The sequence below is a fragment of the Ranitomeya imitator genome, chromosome 4 (genome assembly GCF_032444005.1).
Source record: "Ranitomeya imitator isolate aRanImi1 chromosome 4, aRanImi1.pri, whole genome shotgun sequence".
NCBI classification, from domain to species: Eukaryota; Metazoa; Chordata; class Amphibia; order Anura; family Dendrobatidae; genus Ranitomeya; species Ranitomeya imitator.
In genome coordinates this window covers 93839063-93857037 of record NC_091285.1, presented here as the reverse complement: position 1 = coordinate 93857037, position 17975 = coordinate 93839063, and the positions used below count along the sequence as shown (strand labels likewise).

The window sequence follows — 17975 nt, the reverse complement described above, 5'->3', positions numbered from 1 at the left end:
GTTCAATTTGTTCCAGAACCTGGAACCTGAGTTGCGAGATGTTGTGGTTTTTTTCGTGGAAGTGATATGGAAGGGGCAGATGGTTTTTTTTGCAGCAAATAGTAGACTTATGCTGTGACACCCTGTCTTTAATAGGCTGGGTGGTTTCCCCCACGTAGGCCAGACCGCATGGGTGCTTAATTATATATACAACGTATGAAGAGTCACATGTATAGAAACCCTTGATCGGGATTCCACGACCCGTATGTGGGTGAAAGACTTTGGAACCTTTTTGGACATTGTTGCACTGTAGAAAACTGAGACAAGGGAAAGTGCCCTGTTTTTGTGTCTGCAAAAATGTTTGCCTGGATGTAGAGATCTTGGAACCCACCTACGCCTTGACTAATCTATCCCGCAGGTTCTTAGCCCTGTGAAAACAGGATAAAAAGGGTAGTTTAAACTCCGGAATGGTAGGGTAACTTTTTTGCAATAGACTCCAATGGTGTCTAATGGTTGATTGGACTAAATTGGAGAAGGGGTGGAAGGTACTGACAAACAGAAATGAAGATAGAGGTGGGAGAGGAGGGAGGGATTTGGGTGTGTTTTGGAGTGGGTGTGCTAGGTTCAGGCTTAGAGGCCTGTGCGAAGCATCATGGAACTTGTAGTATTAGGCTGGCATCACACTCAGAGAATGCCAAGAGTGTGCAAAGCAGTCATCAAAGCAAAAGGTGGCTACTTTGAAGAACCTAGAATATAAGATATCATTTCAGTTGTTTGACACTTTTTTGTTAAGTATATAATTCTACATGTGTTAATTCATAGTTTTGATGCCTTCAGTGTGAATGTACAATTTCCATAGTCATGAAAATACAGAAAAATCTTTAAATGAGAAGGTGTGTCCAAACTTTTGGTCTGTACTGTACATGAACTTGTGATGCCTGAGCACAAAATGGAGGATTGGCTGAAAATAGCCTGTGGTTTTTCTGATGGTTGTCAATTTCCACACTGTATAGGAGCCCTGGATGGGAAACATATCAGGGTGCATAAGCCGCCGAACTCAGGCACCCAATTCTATAATTATAAGCAGTTTTTCTCTGTAGTTCTGTTAGCTGTAGTTGACAGTAACGACAGGTTTATAATTGTAGATCTATAAAAAGACCAGTAGCGCTTCTACCCTTAGGAAACTCGGCAGCAAGTAATGATACAATTCCACCTTTTTGTATCGTAATCTATGGAGAAATAAAAATCAAGTAATACCTGCGCTGAGTAACAAAAATCCTCCGTACCCTACAATCTATGTTATCCAAAAGAGAATTTTTACAGGTTACCGAACCAGAAAAGCGAAAGCATAACCGCAGTGTGGATAAATATCCTATTTCATAAAATACCAGGAGCGCCTTAGTTGTCAAATAGGTAAATGTAACAGATTGTTACCTTTGAGTAGTAAGTAGAATTAACCGGCTCCTTATGGTGGTCTTACTAGACTGTATCCATTGCGTCCGTGGTGTTGAAAGGAATTGGCAGGCTTCTTATGATGATCCTACTGGGCTGTATCCACTGCGTCCGTAGTTCCGGTTTGTATCTTCAGGTGGCTCCACCTGAAGATACAAACCGGAACTACGGACGCAGTGGATACAGCCCAGTAGGATCATCATAAGAAGCCTGCCAATGATGCGACTACTATGGCCCCACCCTTGTCCGCTGGCTTGATAATAATGGACTTGTTGTTCCGTAGTGAAAAAAGTGCCTGTTTCTCGGCTGGTGTCAAATTAGCGCGTGTGGGGAATAGACCTAAGCGGTGTTGATGTGACAGATCTTTAACATCCTTATCAACAAATGAAATAAAAGTTTCGACCGCATGGAAAGTCTGTGGTGGATTAAAGGAACTCTGGTTCCTCAGTCCTAATGATGCGAGGGGAATCTCCGCAACAGAGACGTCCCCAGTGGGAGACACTCTGTTCTCGGAGTCACCCCTAAGTGTCCCAAAGTGAGTCTTGAGCCTCACTAGACGGTAAAGTCGTTGCAGATCCCTCTCCAGCTGGAAGCTGTCCCAGTTGGGAGTAGGGCAGAAGGATAGTCCCTTTTGTAATAAGTTGAGTTCCGCAGGGGAGAGCGTATAACCTGAAATGTTAATGACTAGGTTAGGTATCTTACCTGTGACCGGGTTGTCATTTTTTCTCGATCTTCTAGTCGGTCGGTACGCTGGTATCCTCCCCTGCGGCCTTTCGGTAAAAAACGGGGTTTGTTTGAACCGGTGGATGAGTCGCTTTCCGTGCTGAAGGAACCTGTTTTGCGCTGATATGGACGGCGCCAGGGATTGTTGCCTGCAGTATCTCTCCATTTATACACCCTGTTATGGGTATAGTCCTCGTTATCCCGTTGGAATTTCTAGCGTTTTCTTTCTTCTAGGAATTTCTGGTGGTCCGCAAGTACTTTATCGGTTTTTTCTCTCAAGTTAGTCCAGTCGGATGAGGCCAAGGTCGTAGATAATTGAGTTTCTATAGCTCTGATACTGTCTTTTGTGTCTGTGATAGCCTTTTGCAGGAATTCAATGGTCAAGATGATAATGTCCAGAGAACACTTATTCAGTATCCTCTTGAATTTGTCGCAGAAATCAGGGTTCTCAGAAAAAAGTGTTGGGCGTAGGTTACACCTCAGCCCCCTCGGAATCTTGCCTTGCTTATGGTATTCTGCCAAGGTAACACAATGTAGGTCATAAGATATTAGCTTTCGTCGCTCCTTTTCGTAGTCCCTCGTCCTTAGTTCGTGAAGAGGGGTTTTCAGGAACTCACTGGAGTTTGATACTTGGGATAGGATATTCGAGCTGGTAGCGGCATCATATGCAAATACGTCCGACGTCATCTGGTGGACCGGTGCTACACCAAGAAAAAAGTCACATATATAGGGATAATGGTGTGCACTCAGGTCAGGGACAAGCAGGTGCTGGTAAAACGGACCGTGTGGTCCAGTTAATCCAAATAGAAAAAAATTACCGCACACAATACTGGTATGATGCAAAAAAAGGTATATGCCAGGTTTTATTTAAACAAAGAATTTCAAAGTTGCCACAGATTTTTGTAGACAGAAATATATACAGACAGAGACCCAACGTTTCGACCCTCCTGGGTCTTATTCATGGGGTTTTACTGGGGAGACAAGGAGACAACATAAGTGGCTGTTTGTCATATAACATAATAATCATAAAAGAAAAAAACACACTGGACGAGGCCGCTCTGGGACCTTCACTTGCATCCCTCCATTTACCACTAGATTCATTAGTATGGGGACTCTACCATTAGATTTATAGATACCACCTTGTTCATATTTATCCCCTGGGTTTGACGTTACTTGTTAGGGATCTCCGGACCCCCTTCTCCCACATACTAATGTAGTATTACTCCTCACTGTATACTGTCCAGCTACCTATACATTTTATGCTTTATCATGACGACAGGTTATGCTTTAGAGGAATTGGTCGCCTACCTTCTACTATTGCCACTCTTGTCTATTTGTATCATAGGATCAGAGGTAAAATACTTATGTTTTCCTTGCCATTGCTTACCTAAGGTGATCATAGTAGCGGACGCTGCTCCTTACCGCCAGCCCTCCACCATTATTGGCGGCTTTTAAATTTGTTGTACCACTGTATATATTGTTTCCTTTGCATGTTTTTTGGTTTGTTTTCTTTTTAGGTAGTACTTATTAGTTATTTATCCAGTGTGTTTTTTTCTTTTATGATTATTATGTTATATGACAAACAGCCACTTATGTTGTCTCCTTGTCTCCCCAGTAAAACCCCATGAATAATAATAATAATAATAATAATAATTTTTATTTATATAGCGCCAACATATTCCGCAGCGCTTTACAAATTATAGAGGGGACTTGTACATACAATAGACACTACAGCATAACAGAAATACAGTTCAAAACAGATACCAAGAGGAGTGAGGGCCCTGCTCGTAAGCTTACAAACTATGAGGAAAAGGGGAGACACGAGAGGTGAATAAGACCCAGGAGGGTCAAAACGTTGGGTCTCTGTCTGTATATATTTCTGTCTACAAAAATCTGTGGCAACTTTGAAATTCTTTGTTTAAATAAAACCTGGCATATACCTTTTTTCGCATCATACCAGTATTGTGTGCAGTAATTTTTTTCTATTTGGATTAACTGGACCACACGGTCCGTTTTACCAGCACCTGCTTCTCCCTGACCTGAGTGCACACCATTATCCCTATATATGTGACTTTTTTCTTGGTGTAGCACCGATCCACCAGATGACGTCGGACGTATTTGCATATGATGCCGCTACCAGCTCGAATAGCCTATCCCAAGTATCAAACTCCAGTGAGTTCCTGAAAACCCCTCTTCACGAACTAAGGACGAGGGACTACGAAAAGGAGCGACGAAAGCTAATATCTTATGACCTACATTGTGTTACCTTGGCAGAATACCATAAGCAAGGCAAGATTCCGAGGGGGCTGAGGTGTAACCTACGCCCAACACTTTTTTCTGAGAACCCTGATTTCTGCGACAAATTCAAGAGGATACTGAATAAGTGTTCTCTGGACATTATCATCTTGACCATTGAATTCCTGCAAAAGGCTATCACAGACACAAAAGACAGTATCAGAGCTATAGAAACTCAATTATCTACGACCTTGGCCTCATACGACTGGACTAACTTGAGAGAAAAAAACGATAAAGTACTTGCGGACCACCAGAAATTCCTAGAAGAAAGAAAGCGCCAGAAATTCCAACGGGATAACGAGGACTATACCCATAACAGGGTGTATAAATGGAGCGATACTGCAGGCAACAATCCCTGGCGCCGTCCATATCAGCGCAAAACAGGTTCCTTCAGCACGGAAAGCGACTCATCCACCGCTTCAAACAAACCCCGTTTTTTACCGAAAGGCCGCAGGGGAGGATACCAGCGTACCGACCGACTAGAAGATCGAGAAAAAATGACAACCCGGTCACAGGTAAGATACCTAACCTAGTCATTAACATTTCAGGTTATACGCTTTCCCCTGCGGAACTCAACTTATTACAAAAGGGACTATCCTTCTGCCCTACTCCCAACTGGGACAGCTTCCAGCTGGAGAGGGATCTGCAACGACTTTACCGTCTAGTGAGGCTCAAGACTCACTTTGGGACACTTAGGGGTGACTCAGAGAACAGAGTGTTTTTCTATTTTTATTTAATGTCAGACTTTCATGGGCACGGCGACTGGTGGAGTGCGCCTTTGGCATTCTGGCATCCAAATGGCATGTTCTCCAGTCTGCCATTCAGCTGAGTGAGCAAAATGTAGATTAAGTAAATAAAGCTTGTGTTGTTCTGCACAACTTCACAAGAATTCGTGAGTGTTCCTCAGCTGACTGTGTTGAAGGCATTTTGGATAATGTGGGTAGGCCTACAACACAAGTCCTTCCTCCGCGTTAACCCCTTTCTGGCTTAAAAGTTAGGGATATTTTTACAAATTATTTTGTTTCTCCTCATGGAGCTACTCCCTGGCAAGATAATGCTGTTTCTTTGCTGTAATATTTTCATATATATATAATGCATAAATTACTCTTAAATTAGTTAAAGGGAACCTGTCACCCCGATAACCGCGGGTGAGGTAAGCCCACCGGCATCAGGGGCTTATCTACAGCATTCTGTAATGCTGTAGATAAGCCCCCGATGTTACCTGAAAGAGGAGAAAAAGACATTAGATTATACTCACCCAGGCGCGGTCCCGCTGCTGGTCTGGTCGGATGGGCGTCTCTGGTCCGCTGCGGCGCCTCCCATCTTCATTCCAAGACGTCCTCTTCTGATCTTCAGCCACGGCCCTGTTGAGGGCAGAGCAAAGTACTGCAGTGTGCAGGCGCCGGGCCTCTCTGACCTATCCGGCGCCTGCGCACTGCAGTACTTTGTTCTGCCCTCAACAGGGCAGACAAAGTACGCCTGCGCCGGAGCTGCGGCTGAAGATCAGAAGGTAAGATCGGGGGCTTATCTACAGCATTACAGAATGCTGTGGATAAGCCCCTGATGCCGGTGGGCTTACCTCACCCGTGATTTTTGGGGTGACAGGTTCCCTTTAACTATGTGTGTTTCTGTGATTTATTTGCCTGATTGTTATCAAACGAGTAATTGAGTATGATGTTGTAATGATTGGTCCAACAACATAAAATTGACATTTGAATATATATTTTTACTTATATCAAAAGCCTTTTCTTTTTGTGAAACACCATATTCATATCATATGGTTTTAAATAAAAATTTAAGCATCAAAAAACCATTTGGAAACAAAAACTTACCAAAGTGCTATCACAGCAGAATAAAATAAAAATATTTTTTTATACTAAAATATAAAACCAAACCTCAGAAACCAATTTACATTACAGATTTCTGTAAGTTGGTGGAGGTGATGGCGGAAGCTCAGGGTCCTGGTCAGGTGGCCTTTGTTGGGCCAATAGTACATCATCCTGGGAGTATGATGTATGACCCTGCTCTAAATGATGCCCTTGCTCATATTGGGCAGTTGTGTGTTGGCTCGAATAATAAAGGTTTTGACTATGGCCCTCATGATGTTGTAAATAAGGCCTTGCCTCATAACCCCCACCAATATGGCCATGTCGTCCGAAACCAGGTTGGGATTAGCTTCCAGCACTGGGTCTGGACAAGTGGCCATATTGGGAAGGTTGATGGTATGATGGCATATGGTAATGTGCTGGCCTTGGTGGGTTTTGGGTGGGAAGGGGTGGAGGTGTAGGCACACATGGATGAGGTGCTTCAAATACTTGTTGAACATGCACCTGTTGAGATGATGGAAGGCGCAGGACGTTACGTGCTGACAGCTGCCATCTCTCAATTAACTCAAAAAATTCATAAGGTTCATTTGGTGTGGTACATGCATCAATAAGTATTTGAAAACACCCACTCACAGGTAGCCTCACCTCTTGGGGTATGGTAAGGAGGTACCGGGCCAGGCTCCTCGCATAGGCCTCCTCACCAGCAGCCCATGCCAAATAATTAAGGACCCCAATGTCCACATTCCCGCGATAGTCTTGCAGCTCTCTCCTTCTGTGGCCACGGCGGGAAATGACAGCAGGCTGTGGGGATGTCTCCAGTGGAACAGTAGGGCTGCTACTGTTTCCTTGATCTTCTTGGCTTACTGGATGTGGTTCTGCTGTGGGTGGTGGAGCAGCTTCTTTGCCAATTGTTGTCGGATGTTGTGGTGCAACTGAAGTTGATGCAGGAGTGATGTGACTAGAAGGATGAGAAGATGGGCCAGCCACCTCTTCTCCTTCCCTAAATGGATCTATCAGGGCCTCCGAGTCTGAGCCGGTCTCCCTCTCAGTGAGGTTGGACTGTGTTCTGTTTGTAAAGTTTATGAACATTTTTGTTAAATTTACAATGTTACCTTTATTAAAGATATGTGTTATGTTTTATGATGTTTTTACTTACGGTCTCAGATCCATACTGGGGTCCAAAAAGGAAAGTTGTCATAATATATATATTTTTTCTTTTTGGAAGGCGCTGCTGACCCACTCCTGGCCCACTGCTGTCTTTCGCACCTATATTGGTCGCGTATGCTGCGCCATCTTCTCATAACATCTTCCACTGCAATGGAAGGGCAAAAAATAATGTATAAAGCCATTGTGCACAGTGGTACCACAATGTGTCAGTGATATTACAGATTTTAATGTGGCCTTGTAACCTGCATTTTTCAAAAAAGATCATCAACATAAATATTTTAACCTCCAACAGCACAATATGATATAATGTAAAATACATAGATTTTACTCCCATAAGGACAGGGTCCTCTCCCCTCTGTAGCAGTATGTAATTTAAATTTGTAAAATGTAAAAGACATGTAAACAAATATGAACGGAACCCCTTTCTCATGTCTAGAACCATGTAATTAATGGTGCTATATAAATAAATTAGATTAATCTTAATTTAAAGAACATTATGACCATATTCCTGTTGGTAATGCAGTTTGCAATATTATTCAGATTGTGAGAAACATGAGTGTACTTACTTATCTGCCTCTGGACCTCATGTGGCCGCTGCTCATATTCTGGGAAAAGGATCCCACATACGCTTCTCCATGCCGCCTCTTATGGCCCGGTTGGAGTAATGGGCATCTCTCTGATCCCAAATTTCGGGCCTCTCTTGCACCAGGACCAGCAGCATTTCCACATTTATAATATTGGTCATGATGCTGAAGACTCCGTGGAGGCGTGCGGCAGACTTCCGGGATGTCTGTCTGGGTTTTTCAGCTAATTAGCATGTCTGAGCTTCCTGATTGAGGGCTTGGGACATTTCCTGTCACCTGCTGTACTCTTGCGTATTTTACGCAAGTCACACTGTTGGTCCGTGTGTAATCCGTATTTTTCTCGCCCCCATAGACTTTCATTGGCGTATTTTTTGCGCAATACGCTGACAAACGCAGCATGCTGTGATTTTTTACAGCCGTAAAATAAGGATGCGTATATACGACAGATAGAAGCTGCCCCATAGAGAATCATTGGTCCGTGTGCAATGCGTAGTTTTTGCGCATCTCATATGTCTGTAAAATTATCTAGTGTGACGCTGACCTTAGAGCACAATAAGTCAGGAGAAAGGAAGTTGGCGATTAACCTCATGAGAACTGGATCCAGCACTGAAGATGTGCTGCTACAGCATGATAAAAGGTAATATTGCTAAAATCAACACAGTGGATGTTTTCAGTGGCGCATAATAGCATATTTATGGAAAAAAAAGTTATAGTAGTGGACAACTTCTTTAAGACTACATTCCTATGATGAGTATTTGGTGAGTTTTTGATGTTGCAGATTTTCTGCACCATTTATGCACCCATTTAAGACTGAAATCACACACTACAAGTGTTGCCATAAAATTTTTGACTGTCCCATTTATCTTAATTGGACGTGCAAAATGTCCATGTGATTGACACATTTCAATGAATGGAAATAGATTTCAGTCTCAGATATTTCAGCAACAAAATCTGTGATGAAAAAGACACTCAGTTCACCGTAGTTCCGCTCAGTGAGTTCGCTGCAGATCTTTAATCTGTGATGAACTCACTGAGCTCAACTGCTGTGAACTCACTAACTTTTTCTCATGGTGCTGACGTCACGGCAGTTCAGCCCGGCTGGGAACGTAGCCTCACTGACGGGCGGTAACCACGATGATGCCACCATTGGTCTATGGATGGCCTGGATGGTAGCATCTTGGCACTGTCCAGGTTGAAAACTATTTATCCCCGAGACATGGATTACGTTGTGGGACATAACAATGGAGAGGTGAGGGATATTGTTATTGTTATTTTAGTTTTATTACAGGAGATGAGAGATTCAGTGGAATTAGGCATAACGTGAATATAACTGTTTGTTATTTTTAAGTAAAAATGTAAAACTATGTTTTGTTTTATTTAACATAAAAGAGACTTACTTTTTGTGTTTATTTACCATATAACTATAGGATTATTAATAGATAGGTGTCTTCTAGAGGCCTCTTCATTCCTAATCATGGGCTTGATGTCAGCAGACAGTACAAAGGTGACATCAACCCCAGTTGCCACCACCACAGAGAAAGTGGGAAGAGCTGGACAAAGTGCCAGAAAGGCTTCCCAGGCGCAGGCACATGTGGTAATGATGTGGGACACGGGCAGCACACGGTTGCCACAAGTATGACACACACTGTGACAAAGTCACTGGTAAGGTGCTGGAGAGGAGATATGTTTTGCTGAGGCTCATTGCTTAAGTGATCTAGAAACCCAGAAGTTGTTTCTCCAGCACGCTAAAGGCCCCTTCACATTAAGCGACGCTGCAGCGATACCGACAACGATCCGGATCGCTGCAGCGTCACTGTTTGGTCGCTGGAGAGCTGTCACACAGACCGCTCTCCAGCGACCAACGATGCCGGTAACCAGGGTAAACATCGGGTAACTAAGCGCAGGGCCGCGCTTAGTAACCCGATGTTTACCCTGGTTACCATGCTAAAAGTAAAAAAAACAAACACTACATACTTACCTACCGCTGTCTGTCCTCCAGCGCTGCGCTCTGCTTCTCTGCTCTCCTCCTGTACTGGCTGGGAGCCGGAAAGCAGAGCGGTGACGTCACCGCTCTGCTTTCCGGCTCACAGCCAGTACAGGAGGAGTGCAGAGCACAGCGCTGGAGGACAGACAGCGGTAGGTAAGTATCTAGTGTTTGTTTTTTTTTACTTTTAGCATGGTAACCAGGGTAAACATCGGGTTACTAAGCGCGGCCCTGCACTTAGTTACCCGATGTTTACCCTGGTTACCAGTGAAGACATCGCTGGATCGGTGTCACACACGCCGATCCAGCGATGTCAGCAGGGGTCCAGCGACGAAATAAAGTTCTGGACTTTATTCAGCGACCAACGATCTCCCAGCAGGGGCCTGATCGTTGGTCGCTGTCACACATAACGATTTCATTAACGATATCGTTGCTACGTCACAAATAGCAACGATATCGTTAACAATATCGTTATGTGTGAAGGTACCTTAAGTGTTGCAAGAAGGTAGCAGCCAATTTAATAAAAGGGATGGGTTTTTAGTGGACCACCATGGGGTGGGTGGGAGGCTGTCCACCTTATATCCAACCCAGGGTGGGGCTTACATAGCTGGCCTCTAGAGGAAGGAGTGGTTCATTGTCTGGAGAAGAAAACTCCAGAGAAGTGTTTGTGTCTGTGTTAAAGACCGTGGCCCTTGCTAACCCTGAGCGTGCTGATCCTCACTAGAAGAAGGACTTTGTTTTGTTTCACTGTTTTACCCTGAGGGCTGTGCTTATTTTTTCAGCTTAGCTTATGCTGCACTTAATAAACCAAGGATGTTCTTAAAGAGACAGTGTTCTGTTTCTATGTCTGTTTCCAGACGAATGAACCGATCTACCATAACACGTACACACGGACACTGATATCTCCAATACTTTTTCGGTACCGGAAATATCAGGACGTGCGAAACCATCCTTATGGTATGTGTACACAATGTCTTATTCAGGCTGACAAATTTGCAGATTTTTTCCAGAGTAAGGTGCCTTAGTAGTGTGTTTTTTAGTATTTTGGGGTAATTTCCCGAGTGCTTTTTCAATGTTTTGTTTCCTTTTTGTGATATTCCAGCATTTTTCTGTAGTCTTTTTGACTGGCTTTTTAATCTTTTTTTTTTTTTAACTACATTCAACAATGAATGAAAATGCTACAAGTTATTCGAGAAAATAAAGCTGGCAACATACTCAGAAAAATGCCCAGAAGTTTTGAGCCCTTTTAGCAAATTCTATTATAAAGTATATAACATCTTCAGAGCCCCCAAAATTAGTTTGCTCACTTTTAATTCATTGGTCTCTTTAGAAACCTGAAAGAGTTAAGAGTAGTGTTGAGCATTCCGATACCGCAAGTATCGGGTATCGGCCGATATTTGCGGTATCGGAATTCCGATACCGAATTCCGATACTTCCCGCGTATCGGATACCGGAATCGGACGTTCCCAGAATTCAAACTGAACGCAGCAGCCAATGAGGAATGATTGGAAGTGTGGGCACATCCTGTTTAGCATGGTGGGCATGTAAGTACTGGCAAGGCTTGGATTGGCTGCTGAAATGATGTCACTCTGCACTATAAAAAACGCTGCCGCCATTTTGCGCTCACTCTGCTGTGATTTCAGTTAGGGACAGGACGCTGTGTTCTAACTGAGGGCCAGTCTAGCTAGCTAATTGCTTTATTTTCCTTTCCAAAGGCTAATTTAGCAAAACGCTGTGTGTTCTTCACTGTTCACCTTGCTCTTGCCTTGCAGCGCTGTTTTAACAGCGTTCTGCAAGGTCTCTGTGTGTGTGTGTGTGTGCAGCTCACTCTGTAGTCTGTGTGCAGCCATATACCCGGTTGTATTCAGCTCAGGGGGGGTTCACACTGCCTCACACAGTTGTCCTTTTTTGCTCTTAGTGCAGCCTGCTGCACATTTTTTCTCAAATTTCCTATTAGTGTTTTTCCACCAGTCTCCAGCTCTATTGTGGAAAAACACTACATAGGATAACCTAGAGGGGGTTTTTTGGGCCTTGCAGCGCCGTTTACGGCTGTCTGCACGGTCTCCGTGTGAGCCCAGCTCGCCCTGTAGTCTGTGTGCAGCCATAGCCGGTTGGATTCAGCTCAGGGTTCGTTACTGGCTCATACCTAGAGAAAAATTTTACTTTTTTTCAAATAGTGCAGCCTGTTTAAAATTTGAAAAAAAAAATTCCTATTAGTGTCTTTCCACTCGTATCCAGCTAAATAGTGGAAAAACACTATATAGGATAACCTAGAGGAGGGTTTTTTGGCCTTGCAGCGCCGTTTACGGCTGTCTGCACGGTCTCCGTGTGAGCCCAGCTCGCCCTGTAGTCTGTGTGCAGCCATAGCCGGTTGGATTCAGCTCAGGGTTCGTTACTGGCTCATACCTAGAGAAAAATTTTACTTTTTTTCAAATAGTGCAGCCTGTTTAAAATTTGAAAAACAAAAATTCCTATTAGTGTCTTTCCACTCGTATCCAGCTAAATAGTGGAAAAACACTATATAGGATAACCTAGAGGAGGGTTTTTTGGCCTTGCAGCGCCGTTTACGGCTGTCTGCACGGTCTCTGTGTGAGCGCAGCTTGCCCTGTAGTCTGTGTGCAGCCATAGCCGGTTGGATTCAGCTCAGGGTGCGTTACTGCCTCATACCTTGAAAAACAATTTCCTTTTTTTCAAATAGTGCAGCCAGTTTAAAATTTGAAAAAAAAAATTCCTATTAGTGTCTTTCTACTCGTATCCAGCTAAATAGTGGAAAAACACTATATAGGATAACCTAGAGGAGGTTTTTTTGGCCTTGCAGCGCCGTTTACGGCTGTCTGCACGGTCTCCGTGTGAGACCAGCTCGCCCTGTAGTCTGTGTGCAGCCATAGCCGGTTGGATTCAGCTCAGGGTTCGTTACTGGCTCATACCTTGAAAAACAATTTCCTTTTTTTCAAATAGTGCAGCCAGTTTAAAATTTGAAAAAAAAAATTCCTATTAGTGTCTTTCCACTCGTATCCAGCTAAATAGTGGAAAAACACTATATAGGATAACCGAGAGGAGGGTTTTTTGGCCTTGCAGCGCCGTTTACGGCTGTCTGCACGGTCTCCGTGTGATTTAAACTAGCTCTGTAGCCCGATCTGCACCAAAAAAAAAGTTAAGTTCACCAAACACAACTTAACACTTGTGTAGGCCACATTTGAAAAATAATAAAGTTTAGTCCACAATTTACAACATTAGTGTTTCTTACACCTGTTAGGAGGAGCATTTCAGGAATAAGCACACTAAGGCCTTAGTACTTTTCTGCTTATCTTTATCTGTCAACCAAGATGAAGAGGGCAGGGAGTAAGGCACGTGGGCGTGGGCGCGGAGCAGGGAGAGGAGCAGGGAGAGGACGTGGTGATTCTGTGCCTGCTGCGGGCGCCGGTGACTCGTCGTCACTCAGTTTCAGCAGGGAACAGTCCTTCATGCGCAGCTTTGTCGGAGAGCGCCGTGCACCGCTGCTACGTGAAGACCAAATTGAAGCCGTTGTCGGGTGGATGGCAGCTAACGCCTCGGCATCGACTTCAGTTAGTGCCACATCCTCTCAGGCACAGAGCACTGGAGAGCAGCCATCTGTCTCTTCACCACCTGCCAAATTGGCCAGGCAGTCAGAGAGCCCAGGACAGGAGCCGTCTCTACTTCTGTTCTCTGAATCTCTTGGCTTGGAAACAGGGGGCCAGCCAAGCAGCATTGGAGAAATGGAAGAAGAGGCAGTGTGCAGTGATGCCCAAAAGCTTTATCTCTCTGACTCTGAAGAGGCAGGTGGGCCAGTGCCTCCGGTGACCACAGCGCAGTACGCATCTGATGATGAAACTCAGGTGCCGCTTTCTGATGCGTACTGTGCTGCCGAGACTACCCAGGAGGAGCAGTTGGTGGCAGAGGGTAGTGGAGATGATGAGGTCCTTGACCCATCGTGGCGTGAGGAACAGGAAGGTGGTGGGAGCAGCTCTGAGGAAGAGCTTCCCCTTACGGGCCAAAGAGGGAGAGGGAGGGGGAAGACTGCGGAGCCTGTAGCCTCCACTTTGGCACCCGTTAGGAGCCTGTCTCTTTCCAAAGCCAAAAAGGGCGCTCCCAAGACTTGCAGTGCCTGGTCCTTTTTTGACACAGTTGCAGATGACATTTGTTTTGTCAAATGCAAGCTGTGTCATCAGAAAGTAAAAAGAGGTAAAAGTGTCAGCAACCTCAATACCACAAATATGTGGAAACATGTGCGGAACAGGCACGCGGTGGAGTTACAGAAACACAGTGAAGACGTAGGCCAACCAACAGCGGCAGCTACCACCTCTTCATCTCATGTTGCCTCTTCCTCCACTGTTGTCCAGAGACCTAGTGTAATTCCACCCACAGCACCACCTTCCCAGTCATCCTCACACTCCCAGTCTACTCTACAGCCATCGGTAGTCCAGGCATGGGAAAAAAGGCGGGCATTCTCGGCCAACCACCCCCGAGCACAGGCTCTGAATGCAGGCATTGCCAAACTGTTGTCCCTGGAAATGCTCTCGTTCAGGCTGGTGGAGACTGACAGCTTCCGTGACTTGATGGCACTGGCAGTCCCACAGTACAAGGTGCCCAGCCGCTTTTACTTCAGCAGGCAGGCTGTCCCTGCCCTGCACAGGCATGTTGAGGCAAACATAAAACATGCGCTACTGAACGCCATCAGTAGCAAGGTCCACCTCACCACCGATGCGTGGACCAGTCAGCATGGACAGGGGCGATATGTTTCCCTCACTGCCCATTGGGTTAATGTTGTTGAGCCAGGTACAGATCGTGCAAGTGGCGCAGGACGTGTCCTGCCCACTCCAAGGATTGCAGGAATCCAGTCTGTACGCATCGACTCCTCCTATTACACCAGTTCCTCTGATTCCTCTCTGCAGGATCCGTCACAGTCCACCTCCACATGGACCCGTGAACGTTTACCTATGACCGACATGAGCACAGCCGTGGCCAAACGTCAGCAGGCCGTCTTGAAACTAGTTTCATTGGGGCATCGAAGCCACACAGCGCAGGAGCTCTGGAATGCCATCAAGCAGGAGAGCGATGTGTGGTTACTGCCAGCGAATCTCCAGCCAGGCATGGTAGTGTGTGACAATGGCCGAAATCTGGTGGCAGCTTTGGCCCTTGGCAACCTCACTCACATCCCATGTCTGGCACATGTGCTCAATTTGGTTGTGCAGAGTTTTCTGAGGGACTATCCGGATCTTGATGCCCTGCTGCACAAGGTCCGCCTAGAGTGTGCTCACTTGCGGCGTTCCAGCTTGGCCAGATCCCGCATTGCTGCTCTGCAGCGCCGATTCCGCCTTCCGGAACACCGCATCATATGTGACCTACCTACCCGGTGGAATTCCACGTTACATATGTTGGAGCGGTTGTGTGAGCAGCAGCAAGCAGTTATGGAGTACCAGCTGCATCAGGCGCAAAGAAGTCGCAGTCAGCGCCGATCAGACTTCACAACCACAGAGTGGGCCACTATGAAGGACGTCTGCCAGGTTTTGCGTCCTTTTGATTATTCCACGCGGATGGCAAGTGCAGATGATGCACTAGTCAGCATGACTGTCCCCCTTATCTGCCTGCTTCAGCAAACTTTGCAAGGGTTAAGGGATGATGTGGTGGAAGAGGTGGAGGATGAGGAGTCACCTTTTCCATCAGCTTCTGGAGAGTCAGCGCCACGTGGTTCCTCACAAAGGGGTACGCAGGGGCCAATTTGTGAGGAGGATGAGGAGGAGTCAATGGAGGAGGAAGAGCTCCGTCCAGAGGAGGGAGCGACACAATTGTCCAGTGGTCAGTGTGTACAGCGAGGGTGGGGTGATGACGAGCGGGCAGAGATCATGTCTCAAGCAGGGGACAGCGTTTCTGGGCCAGTTGGCACTCTGCAGCACATGGTGGATTTCATGCTGCAGTGCCTGAGAAACGACCGCCGCATCGACCACATTCTCAACATGCCTGATTATTGGGTGTTCACCCTCCTCGATCCTCGCTACTGGGACAACGTCCAAAACCTCATCCCTGCGTTGACCCGGGAGCGTAAATTGCGGGAGTACCACGACACACTGGTGAATTCCATCATCTTCTCCTGTCCAACTGAGAGGAGTGCTGCTAGTGCTTTACAAAGCAGCTCAGTGCGTCGAGGCAGTGGGGGAGGCTCTGCCCAAAGAGGGAGCAGAAGCAGTGCCTCTGCCCAAGGCAAGCCCAGTATGGCACAACTCTGGCACACTTTTGTGTGCCCGCCCCAAATGTCTACACCATCAACGGCGGCTCCAGTCAGCAGGAGGCAACGGTTCCGTCAGATGGTGACAGACTACATGGCTTGCCCTCTTACTGTACTCCCAGACGGCTCTTCCCCGTTCAAGTTTTGGGTCTCTAAGCTGGATACATGGCCAGAGCTAAGCCAGTATGCATTGGAGGTGCTGGCTTGCCCTGCGGCTAGTGTCTTATCGGAACGTGTCTTTAGTGCCGCAGGTGGTGTACTAACAGACCGTCGCTTGCGACTATCCTCCGATAACGTTGACCGGCTTACTTTCCTGAAAATGAACCAGGCCTGGATCTCGCAGGAATTTGCTACTCCTCTGCCTGATTAAGTAATTGGGTGTCATCCAGGTCTCCTGCTGTGTTCATCTTTCTACCACCTGAACTGCTATTCCTGGGCTCCAACACCGCCAGTTGCGGCTCAGAAGTGCAGGCTGCACAGTAAAAACATACGACCCAGTGTTATTGGGTTTCAGTAACGTCAGCTGATCCCCAGCTGTGTAGCCGGCAATGTGTCCTGCGACCGCCACGCTGGCACAACAACCTGAATGTAAGGGAACCTGTCCCCCCCCCCCCCGTCGTTTGTTACTGAAAGAGCCATCTTGTGCAGCAGTAATGCTGCACAAGGAAAAGGTAGCTCTTTTTTTTCAGCTCTTTGCACACGCAGAACTTAACACTTATAAAATGTGTTCACTGATACCGTTATACCGTCCCGGAGCTGGGACTTTCCTTCGTAATGTGACGCAGCACAGCCGTCATTCCTACCCCCTTGGTGCCATGCGCTGCCTCCTCAGCGTTGTTTTAAGCTGTCACAGAGCCTGCGCTGTTCTGTTATCCCTTGGGCATGCCCTATTTGCGCTGCCTGTCTTCTGACATAATTTGGTGTCAGGCTGGCTGCGCCTGTGCGGCCGCGCTGCCCGAGATCCCGCCTCGCAGTGTCTTCTGATTGAGTCACACTGCGGGCCTGGGATCCATGGGCATGCGCAGTGCATATCTTCCCCTCGGGCTCTCGCTCATTTCCCTCCGCCTTCTTTAGACTGTGCGCCGTCAGCTGATCCCTAGCATGCCACGGCCGTGACACCGCACAGTCTGAAGAAGAGGGAAGGAGGGGAGTGAGAGTCGAGGTTATGCACTGTGCATGCCCATGGTTCCAAGGCCCGCAGTGGGATTACGTTAGACGAGACTGCGAGGTGGGATCTGGAGCAGCGTGGACGCACAGGCACTGACAGCCTGACACCAAATTATGTCAGAAGACAGGCAGCGCTAATTGGGCATGGCCAAGGGCTAACAGAACAGCGCAGGCTCCGTGACAGCTTAAAACAACGCTGAGGAGGCAGCGCACGGCATCAAGGGGATAGGAATGACAGCTGTGCTGTGTCCCATTACGAAGGAAATTCGCACCTCCGGAACGGTTTAACGGTATAAAGGGACACATTTTTAGTGTTTACTTCGGTGTTTGCAAGGAGCATAATTAAAAGAGCAACCTTTTCCTTTTGCATCCTTAGTGCTGCACAAGATGGCTCTTTCAGCTACAAACGTCTTGGGGGGGGGGTTAAAGGTTCCCTTTCAACTTGCTCCAATCAGGCTTCGGCCTACACTTTGTTCCTCTGCTCCTCCTGCTGTCCCTGGGCTCTAACACCGCCAGTTGGTGCCTGGAAGTGCTGTGTGCACAGTCAACAGTCG

At 46.5% G+C, this 17975-nt stretch overlaps 1 long non-coding RNA gene across 1 annotated transcript in view; it reads right to left on the bottom strand.

The window, feature by feature from the left end:
* LOC138673959 (uncharacterized) overlaps window positions 1-17975 on the bottom strand; it is a 43985-nt gene that overhangs the window by 7608 nt on the left and 18402 nt on the right. The gene's annotated exons all lie outside the window — the stretch shown is intronic.